The sequence below is a fragment of the Sminthopsis crassicaudata genome, chromosome 1 (genome assembly GCF_048593235.1).
Source record: "Sminthopsis crassicaudata isolate SCR6 chromosome 1, ASM4859323v1, whole genome shotgun sequence".
In the NCBI taxonomy this organism is placed as follows: Eukaryota; Metazoa; Chordata; class Mammalia; order Dasyuromorphia; family Dasyuridae; genus Sminthopsis; species Sminthopsis crassicaudata.
In genome coordinates, this window is record NC_133617.1 from 29182313 (window position 1) to 29192421 (window position 10109).

The following is a 10109-nucleotide window of genomic DNA, read 5'->3' on the forward strand; positions in this document are numbered from 1 at the left end:
AAATGAGATAATAATTGCAAAGTGCTTAGCACAGTGACTGGTAGATAGTAGATGCTACATAAATATTAGCTTTCGAAAGCTATTATTGTTATAAATCTGCAGCATATGATTGTTCTCCATTTCCTTCTAGATACTCATTATCTCTGGATTTTTATGGTGTTGCTCACTCTTGTTTCTCCTTTTACCAATCAAGTTGCTTTTTCTAGGAATCCTTTGCTGGATTTTCATGTTATACATGTTAAACAGCAGGTTCTTCTTGAGTCCTCTTCACTTTTCTCTATATATTCGCTCACTTGTGGAGTTCATCTGTTCCTCTGGGTTCAATGATTGCCTCGAAGCAGATTATTTCCAGATTTATATATCCAATCCTGGGCCTTTTACTAGGCTGCAGTCCCACATTATCAACTGCTTCTTGGATATCTCAAATGGGTCTCTCAAATTCAAAAGACCCAAAATAGAACTCATTCACTTTCAGTTTAATCCTTTGCTCTTCTGAACTTCGCTATGTCTACCCACAAACAACCTCCCAATCATCCTTGACTCTCCATTGGATCTCATCTCATATATCCAGTCAGTTGTCAGATCTTCCCGTTTCTCCCTCAAGCCTTAACATCTCTCATTTGGACTATTACAATTTATCTCCTTGACTCAAGTATTTTCTCCTCCAATCCATCTCACACAGATACCAAGGGGATTTTCCTAAAAGTTGGTTCCTAACATGTCACCCCATAGTAGCAGGGAGCAGAACTCCAGTGGTGCTCTGATACCTTCAGAAGTAAATACAAAATATTTTCTTTGGCACTTAAAAGTTTTTCACAGCCTTAATCCATTTCTTATTTCTTTAGTCTCTACTTTCCTCCATGCACTCTTTGATTAAATCATAAGAGCTTCTTTGCTGTTCTTTTTACAAGGCCATCTATCTCCTGTTTCCATGCCTTGACACCAGCTGATCCCCATGCCCAAACTGCTTCTCCACCTTATCTTTGCCTCTTGGAATTCCTTCTTTCCTTTAAAACTCAGCCCATACACCATCTGCTATGGGAAGATTTTCTCTCTCCCAGATATTAAGGTTACCTTCCACCTACTCTTAATATTTATATATATATATATATGTATATACTTTACATGTTATACATATATATACCAATATGCATGTGAGTTTTCTATTAGAATGTGAGTTTCTTGAGGGTAAGAACTGGTTTTTACTCTCTTTTATATTCCCAGAGCTTAGAATAATGCCTGAATCATAGTAAATGCTTAATAAATTTTTATTAATTGTCTCACTGACCAACTTTAAATACTTCACCTTTCAAGGTCTCAGTTTCTCTTCTGTACAATTATGGGACTACATTAGATGACCAATTCTAAATTTATGATCTCCTAATAGCCTGCAGCACATTAACAATTAATAAGCTCCTTGAGAGCAAGATCTATTTGAGTTTTGTCTCTCTGTCTCTCCATCTCCATCTCTCCATCCCTGTTTGTCTTTGTCTCTTTCTGTCTCTCTCCATCTCTTTTTCTCTCTCTGTCTCTCTTTCTCTGTCTCTTTTTCTGTGTCTCGGTGTGTCTATCTCTGTCAGTCTCCCTCCCTCTCTCTCTCACCTATTATATGCCAGACACCATGCTCAGTGCTTTAGAAATAATATTTTATTTGGTACATTTAATAGATGTGTTGCCAAATCATAGAATGTTGAGCTGAGAAGGCCCTGGGAGAATAGTTAGTAGTGGAATAGTGTAGTGGAAAGAATTCTGAACCTGAGTTCAAAACCTCTCTAGAATTTGCTGGTTGTGCCACGATAGATAACTCATTTGAGTCTCTGTTTTCTCTTCTGAATAGGGGTTAATCATTCTTGTGCTCATTTCCCACAAGATTGTCATAATGAAAACCTGTCATTGTGCTGAACCTCCCTGCATCTGCATCCTGGAAATTGCCCATGACCATCTGGGGGATAAAGGCACATTACAGATACACATGTTCTTGTGAGAAGGGATTTCCTGGACACAGCTGGATACTGGCAGGTACAACAGATTTTTCTCATGGCTTGACTCATTCTCTGAACCAGATGCTTTGCCCTCATCTAAACTATCTTCTCTTTGAACCTCATTTTTCAGCTTCTCTTTACAGGTTTTCTCTTTCAATTAGAATATAAACTTCAAAGAAGCAAACACTGTCTTATTTGTTTATATGGATCACATAGCTTGGGAGATAGCAATCCCTTCATAAGTATTCTATGTGTCTATGAAAGTCTTTTTATCTTAAAATGCTTGAGAAATAGGATTTATTTCCATTACTTAGACAAGTTATCCCTTATAACCAAAAAGCAAAAAATTTAAGTATCCATTCAGCAAAATTAACCCACAGAATAACTGTCTGTTGGTCTAATCAGTGGTCCACATTCATAGCTCACTCCTCACCTCAAAAATAAAGGAATAAGGGGCATTTTTTCATCTCTTCTTCAAAGAGATTGTGGTTACACAATGTTCAAATTCATTATTTTTGTCTTTCCATTTACATGCTGTAGCTATAGCTTTCGAAGCTGGCTGGCACCATAGTACAGAGCCTGCTGGGCAAGTCACTTAATCCTGTTTGCCTCAGTTTACTCACCTGTAAAATGATCTGAAGAAGTAAGTAGCAAATCACCCCATATCTTCACCAAGAGAACCTTAATGGGATCATAAAGAGTCAGCCTGAGTGAAACAATTGAATGACAAGAGCAACAAAAAAATATATAGTTTATGTTATTTCCCTGGCTTTGCTCATATCACCCTGAATCACATAAGGCTTTCCATATTTTTCCGAATTCTTCATATGATTTTTCTTACATAATATATTATATTAAATTGCTCATCTTCTTAATGAGGGGATGGAGGGAGGAAGGGAGACAATTTGGAACTTAAAGTTTTAAAATGAATGCTAAATAATTTGCTTTCTACATATAACTGGAAAGAAATAAAATGTGAAATAAATAAGAAAAAAAAGAATTAAAAAATAAATTTAAAAATAAATTAAATTAAATTAAAGATAAAGAGAGTCCCTAGGCAAGATGCTTCATTAAAAAAAAAAGGGGAGTCCTCACCACCGCCACTACCTTTTACTTCCCTCTATGCCCTCTTTAAATCATAAGAGCTTCCTTGCTGTTCTTTTTACAAGGCAATCTATCTCCTGTTTTCATGCCTTGACACCAGCTGATTCCTGTGCCTTAACTATTTCCCTGCCTTATCTTTGCTTCTTAAAATCCCTTCCTTCCTTTAAAACTCAGCTCATATGCCACCTGCTATGGGAGAGTTTTTCCTCTCTCAGATGCTAAGATTACTTTCCAATTACTCTTTATATGTGTGTGTGTATATGTGTGTATATTACATATGACACACACATATATAATATATAACACATATATGTTATATATAATCATATGTATTATATATAATATGTAACATATATTATATATAACACACATATATTATGTGTATAATATATATTATATTTATGATATAATATAATCTGTATAATATATATAATACACATATATACATAATGCATATGTAATATATATTTTATGTATACTTTTTATATGTATATATACTGTTGTATAACCAGCATTCCATTGGTTATACCAAGCATTCAAATTCGATGTTCACACATACTAATTTGTTCAACCAACCCCCAATTGGGGGCCTGATTTGGTTTCTTTTCCTTTATTACTACAAAAAAAGGGCTCATAACTATTTGGATGTATATGAGATCCTTCTTTTGGTCTTTTACCTGGGGTGGGGATGTCAAAGTTTGGGTCACTGGGATGGCTGGGTCAAAGGGTTCAATGGTTCAATTTAAACAAAAAATAGTTCAATATTATAGCAATGCTGCAGCATGAAGTTTCAGTCTGTTCTTTAAAAGGAGCATCATTACTGTCTAAATTCAACAGAATCTGCTGTGTTCAGAAGCAAATTTCCTGCACAAAAGAACTGACTAACTCCTCTAGGATACTCCAGATCACCTTTCTTGGGTCAGAGCAGCTATTATTGGATGTTAGCTGGATGAGTTCCGAATGGCTGTAGTTAAGAGTTTTCCCACTGAAAACGTTTCTCCATCCTGACCCTTGGACCAGAAAGCCATCTTGTATATGTGTTACATAAGGAGCCCAATTTCATCTTTCTCTGCCCCTCATGGGAGCTTTCACCAAATGAATGCTGCTGGCTAACTTGCTGAGACTCTAAGAGTCCTAATTGAAGTCAAATTTGTCCCTGACACTTGAGCTGATAGAATTTAGTGCATTTCCTGAAGGCCTGGGAGCCCCCTTTATTTAAAAAAAAAAAAAAAAAGATCAAGGCAGAGATGATGAAGCCCCTGACATTTCTAGAATTCAGATAGATTCATCTGTGAGGACACAAGTGCCTGCAAAAAAAAAAAAAAAAAAAAATGTCACCAGGGATAGTAATGGAAATGCAAAAGATAAAAAAAAAAAAAAACAGAAAGAAAAGAGCAATATTTTTTACTTAAAAAAAAAAAATAAAACAGGGGCAACTAGGTAGTGAAGTACCCACCCTGGAGTCAGGAGGATCTAAGTTTAACACTTAACACTTATTAGTAGTATGACCCTGATTGCCTCAAACCACCCTCCTCCCAAAAAAAAAAAAAAAAAAAAAAAACAAGGAAATCAGAAGAGCACAAAAACAGGATAATTTTTTTTGCTACCTTGTTAAATTTAATATTTGTTTTAAAAAACTATGTGCAACAAAGGTTTACAGTTTCATGGACAATCTATTTATATTTACCTAAATATTTATTTACTTATATGTATATTTATAATCCAATTATAATTTTCTTTGCACATTGAAATATTTGTTTGTTGATCAGGTTCATTTTTTTTAAATGCACCAACCAAAAGCCAGCGAAGTCCCTCAAATAACAATGCTAGCTAGCATTTATCTAGTACTTTACAATTTACAAAACATATTGCATGTTTAACTCATTTGAACTTCAAAATAACCTTGTGAGGTTGCTACTATAATTATTGGTCCAGAAATATAATGGAGCTGGCATGGGAGATCTAAGTGTTAAATGTTTGGTGTGAGCATTTACATCTCAGAAATTATCAAATGAGACAAATCAAATGTTTTGTTGATTGTCTAGACTTTAGAAAGTGATGGGAGAAAATGTTAAAAATGAAAATTCAAAGTGTTTCCTACTTATGATGAAAAATGTTATCCATTCCCAAAAAAAGAACTGATGGTGTCTGAATACAGATTGAACCACACTTTTTGAGTTTATTTTTCTTGATTTTTCTTTTTTGATCTATTTTTTTCTTTCACAACATGACTATTATGGAACTGGTTTGTATCACTACACATGTATAACCTGTATTGAATTGGGCAGGGGGAAAAGGGAGGAAAGGAGAAAATTTGTAGCTTAAAGTTTTAAAAATGAATGTTAAAACGTGTTTTCACATGTAAATAGGAAAAATAAAACCCTAAATAAATAAGAAAAGAATAGGTCAGATGTTTCTTTTTTTAAAGTGTTTCCTCACCATCACCACAATTCCCAGAGCTGGTTGTTAAATATTTACTCAGCATACTCCTGGTTATGCCCTAATTTTTTTTCAAATGAGAAAAATGAAACTTAGAGAGGTAGAACAATATGCTCATGGTGACCCTGCCCCCTGAGCTTCATCTTATAGGATCCCTAACTTACAGCAAAGCAGAGCTCAAATACTACTTCCTGCATAATGCTTTTCCTAATTCTCATTTATATACATGCTGAAGGAGATGCACCCACACCCATCAGTTGTTTCTACTGTATCCTTCTTGAAATTGTTTTATTTTGTATTTACTTGCTCAAAGATATTGTATCCTCCTCTTCAGAAGAATATAACAACTAGGGGGAGGGACTATTTATCTTTGCTCAGTCCCTAGTAAACAATAGACATTTAATATATGCTTTTCTATCCATTATCTACATCAGTGCCATTGGGAGGCAATTACAGGAAAGATTCTTTTTTCTATTCCAATTTCCACTACTCTTCAGAGTCTATACCTTGGGAGTCTGGGAATACAGTACTGTTCAGTCCTTTTTATTTATAACTTTTGTGTTTCTATCCGCTTCATTTCTGAATATATCTCTTCTCCCAATCCACCCATCAAGTCGCCCCTTATAACAAAGAACAGTTCAGAAAATAAACCAACACCAAGTCTGATAGTATGTACAATATTCCATATGCATAGTCCCCACTCTGCTGAGAGAGGGGGGAGAGACAGACAGATAGATAGAAAGACAGAGACAAAGAGACAGAGAGAGAAAAAAATTAATGAGGGAGGGGGGTCTCTCCAGAGACAAGCTTGGTCATAATAATTATAATGTTTTCAGTTTCAGCTTTCTGTTGTTTCATTCCATTTAAATTGTTGTAATTAGTGTGTGTGTGTGTAGAGTTTTCCTGATTCTGCTTACTTTGCTTTGCATCAGTCCATATAAGTTTTCCCATGCTTCTCTGAAACCATCATCTTCATCATTTCTTAAGATACAACAATATCTAATTACAGTCATGTAACACAACTTGTTCCTCTGTTCCTTGGTCAATGGATTGGTTAGCTTTGCTAGATAGATTTCCCTCTCTTCTTTCTTCTTCATTATGAGGACAACTCTCTAGAAGAGGGACAAAAGAGTGGTATAATATTGGGGAAAATGTAGTTAATGTAAAAACAAAATATATTGCAACAGTTGTTGAGACTAACCAAAGTCTTTCTGCTGTGACTGATAAACATACAATCCCTACATAAAGAACACAGGATCCAAGGCAATCTCAATGAAGTTTCAATAGAATCTGCATCCAGAAAAAGAACTATGGAGATTGAGTGTAAATCATAAGATACGATGTTTATTTCTTTTTACTGTTTTGTTCCCTCTCCCATGATTTTCCCCTTTTGTTCTGATTTTTCTCTCCCAAAATGATTTTTAAAAGTGTATTTTAAAAAATAAATCCCCCCTCCAAAAAAAATTAAAAAAAAGAAAAAGAAAAAGAAAAAAAGAACACAGGGAAATGATCTGGCCAATGGCTGTACTGCTTAAATAGGATGTTGGCCACAAAACCACAGAAAGAATTTCCCCAAAATGGTACATGTGCATAGCCAACTTTTTAGTGACCATAGGTTCATTAATATATATAATTAGCATTGTGATTCCCTTCCCCTTCTTAAAGGAGAAAATACCCCCTGAGAATTTCATAGTCCTTTTGATCAGTGGCTTGTTGCCTTTTTCACCAGCCAATCCTAGGCACTCTTGTTCTATAAAGGAACCACTTTCTCCCCAGCTGGGCTGCTGCCTCCCTTAAGGAGAAGAGCCCATTGGGTGCCCTACTCCACATACATGCATTTGCTTGCTTTGGAGACAATCTGAATCTGAATTCTTTCTCTTTTTTTTTATTAAAGCTTTTTGTTTTCAAAACATGTGCATGGATATGCATACCCATGCATGTGTTTTGAAAATAAAAAGCTTTAAAAATAAAAAGGAAAAATACTTAAAGTGCAAAAAAAAACATATATGCATGGATAATTTTTCAATATTGATCCTTGCAAAAACTTGTGTTCCAAATTTATGGATGGCAAGTAATCCAATATATGTCAAACATTAAAATATATGTTAAATCCCATATATGTGCACATATTTATACAATTCTCTTGCTGCTCAGGAAAATCAGTGAATCTGAATTCTTTAGGAAAACATAGCAACCCATCCTTGTTATCCCGAGGTCCCTTCTGAGGATGCTGGGATATATGGGACCTTTCTGTCTCTGATCCCCATACTATAGGCCTTTACCCCTTTCCTTTTGCAAATCTGGAAGCAGAGGCTGGAGAAAGGACACGGTTTGCCCGGGGTCACACCACCAGGATATGAGTCAAAGCCCGGCTTCCTGATCCTTTTCTGAACCAAGTTCTTTTCACAGAATTAGAATCTGTTCACCTTCCGTGATCAGGAGGGATCTGGGGGAAAGAACCAAGTGGGGAAGACCCTGGGACAGGAGACAAAGTGTTTCATCTTCGAGAAATGGTTTTCTATAGAAACAAGCAGCAGGACCCACCTGGCTGAGCTGGTGGAAATTGTCAGTTCCATATGCCAGTTTCAGAAGTCAGCTTTCAACCTGACTCCACAGTCGAATCCCAGAAACTGTCATCGGCCTTGCTGTGGGAGCTTGTTATTAAAAATCTGGATCACCAACACGGCACGGCTGTATGTTCTATCAATCAAAAGGCACTTAATCAGTTTTCTGCAAACACTCTTTAAGTTCTGTAAAACGAAAACAGAAATGACACAATCCTTGCCCTCATGGAGCTTACATTCCATCAGGGACATGACGAAGAATGGACGGGCACTCTGTGCACTGTGGTGAGCTGTCTCTGAGATTTAACTATCTCCGTGATTACTGGCCACTTTGCTAGTGTTACAGTATTATGTACGAAGATGAAAACCAGATAATTCTTACCCTTGCGAAGTTTATATTCAGTAAGGGATCCGAGGGCTACACTTGGAGATAGGAGGACGCGAGTGCAAATTTCACATCTGCTATTTATGTCTGGACCATTACAATAGCCGTCCCAGCAGATCCACAGTGGATGGAGCACTGGAGCTGGTCAGCATGAGCTGAATTCAAATCCAGCCTCAGACACTTTACTATCTGTGTCCCCTGGGGAAAGTCCCTTATTCTCTGCCTCGGTTTTTTCCAACTGTATAATAAGAGTAAAAATAGCAATACCTCAAGGGTTGTGAGGATCAAATGAAAAAATATTGAGCTTTCTAAGCCTCGGTTTCCTGAAAGAAAAAGGGAGGGAAGGAAGGAAGGAGAAGGAAAGAATGAAGGGAGGGAGGGAGAGAGGGAAGAACAAAGGAAGGAAGGAAGGAAGGAAGGAAGGAAGGAAGGAAGGAAGGAAGGAAGGAAGGAAGGAAGGAAGGAAGGAAGGAAGGAAGGAAGGAAGGAAGGGAGGGAGGGAAACGGTTCCTACCTTCAAGAAGCTGGCATTCATGACTTTTCTAAAGTATCAAAGCAAGAATCACTTATTCGTTTATCAAATATTTATTATTAAGGACCTGTTTTGCAAAGGATAGTCTCCTGAGCACTGGAGGAGATTAAAGGAATTTTTAAAAGCTATATTTTTGCCTTTATGCTCCATCCTATCCCACTTCCCACTCTTTCTTGGCTTCAGTTCTAAGTGTCAAACTGCCCCTTACTCTCACACCTCAAGATTTATTTGGAAGCACTGTCTGTTTTCTTCACTGGGCAGCTTAATGAAGGCTGGAATCTGTCAAAAATGACAGAATTAACATTTGACCATTGAACTATGGAGAAAAGATTGAGGAAAGACGTCCTTCCCTATACAAGATTTTGAAGGACATTTCATTAAGATGTGCCAGTCCCAATTTTTCAAAGTCTCTTCAAGTTGAGTATACCATGTAGAAAGGGCATTTATCAAGGCACAAAAGTCTGAAAAGTTTTTCAAGGTTTCCTTTCAAAACTTTGGATGTTTGGGGACCAGAAATACTGAAATCAAAGGTAGAAGGACCAGAGTGAACTTTTAGAGCTAAAGAGGTGGTCTGACATAATAAAAAGAATAAATTCAGAAGTAAAGTAGATCTAAGTTCTAATTCTGCCACCAAAATTCATCAGATGTGTGACTACCAGCAAGTCATTTAATTTCTTTGGATCTCAGTTTACTCGACCATAAAATTGGAAGAATATTACCTTTAATATATACCTCATGAGGTTGCTGTGAGGCTCATATGAAATAATATTGGTACTATAGAGAAGAAGAAGAAGAAGAAGAAGAAGAAGAAGAAGAAGAAGAAGAAGAAGAAGAAGAAGAAGAAGAAGAAGAAGAAGAAGAAGAAGAAGAAGAAGAAGAAGAAGAAGAAGAAGAAGAAGAAGAAGAAGAAGAAGAAGAAGAAGAAGGAAAAGGAGGAGGAGGAGGAGGAGGAGGAGGAGGAGGAGGAGGAGGAGGAGGAGAAGGAGGAGAAGGAGAAGAAAGAGAAGGAGGAGAAGGAGGAGAAGGAGAAGGAGAAGAAGGAGAAGGAGGAGAAGGAGAAGGAGAAGAAGGAGGAGGAGGAGGAGAAGGAAGAGGAGGAGGAG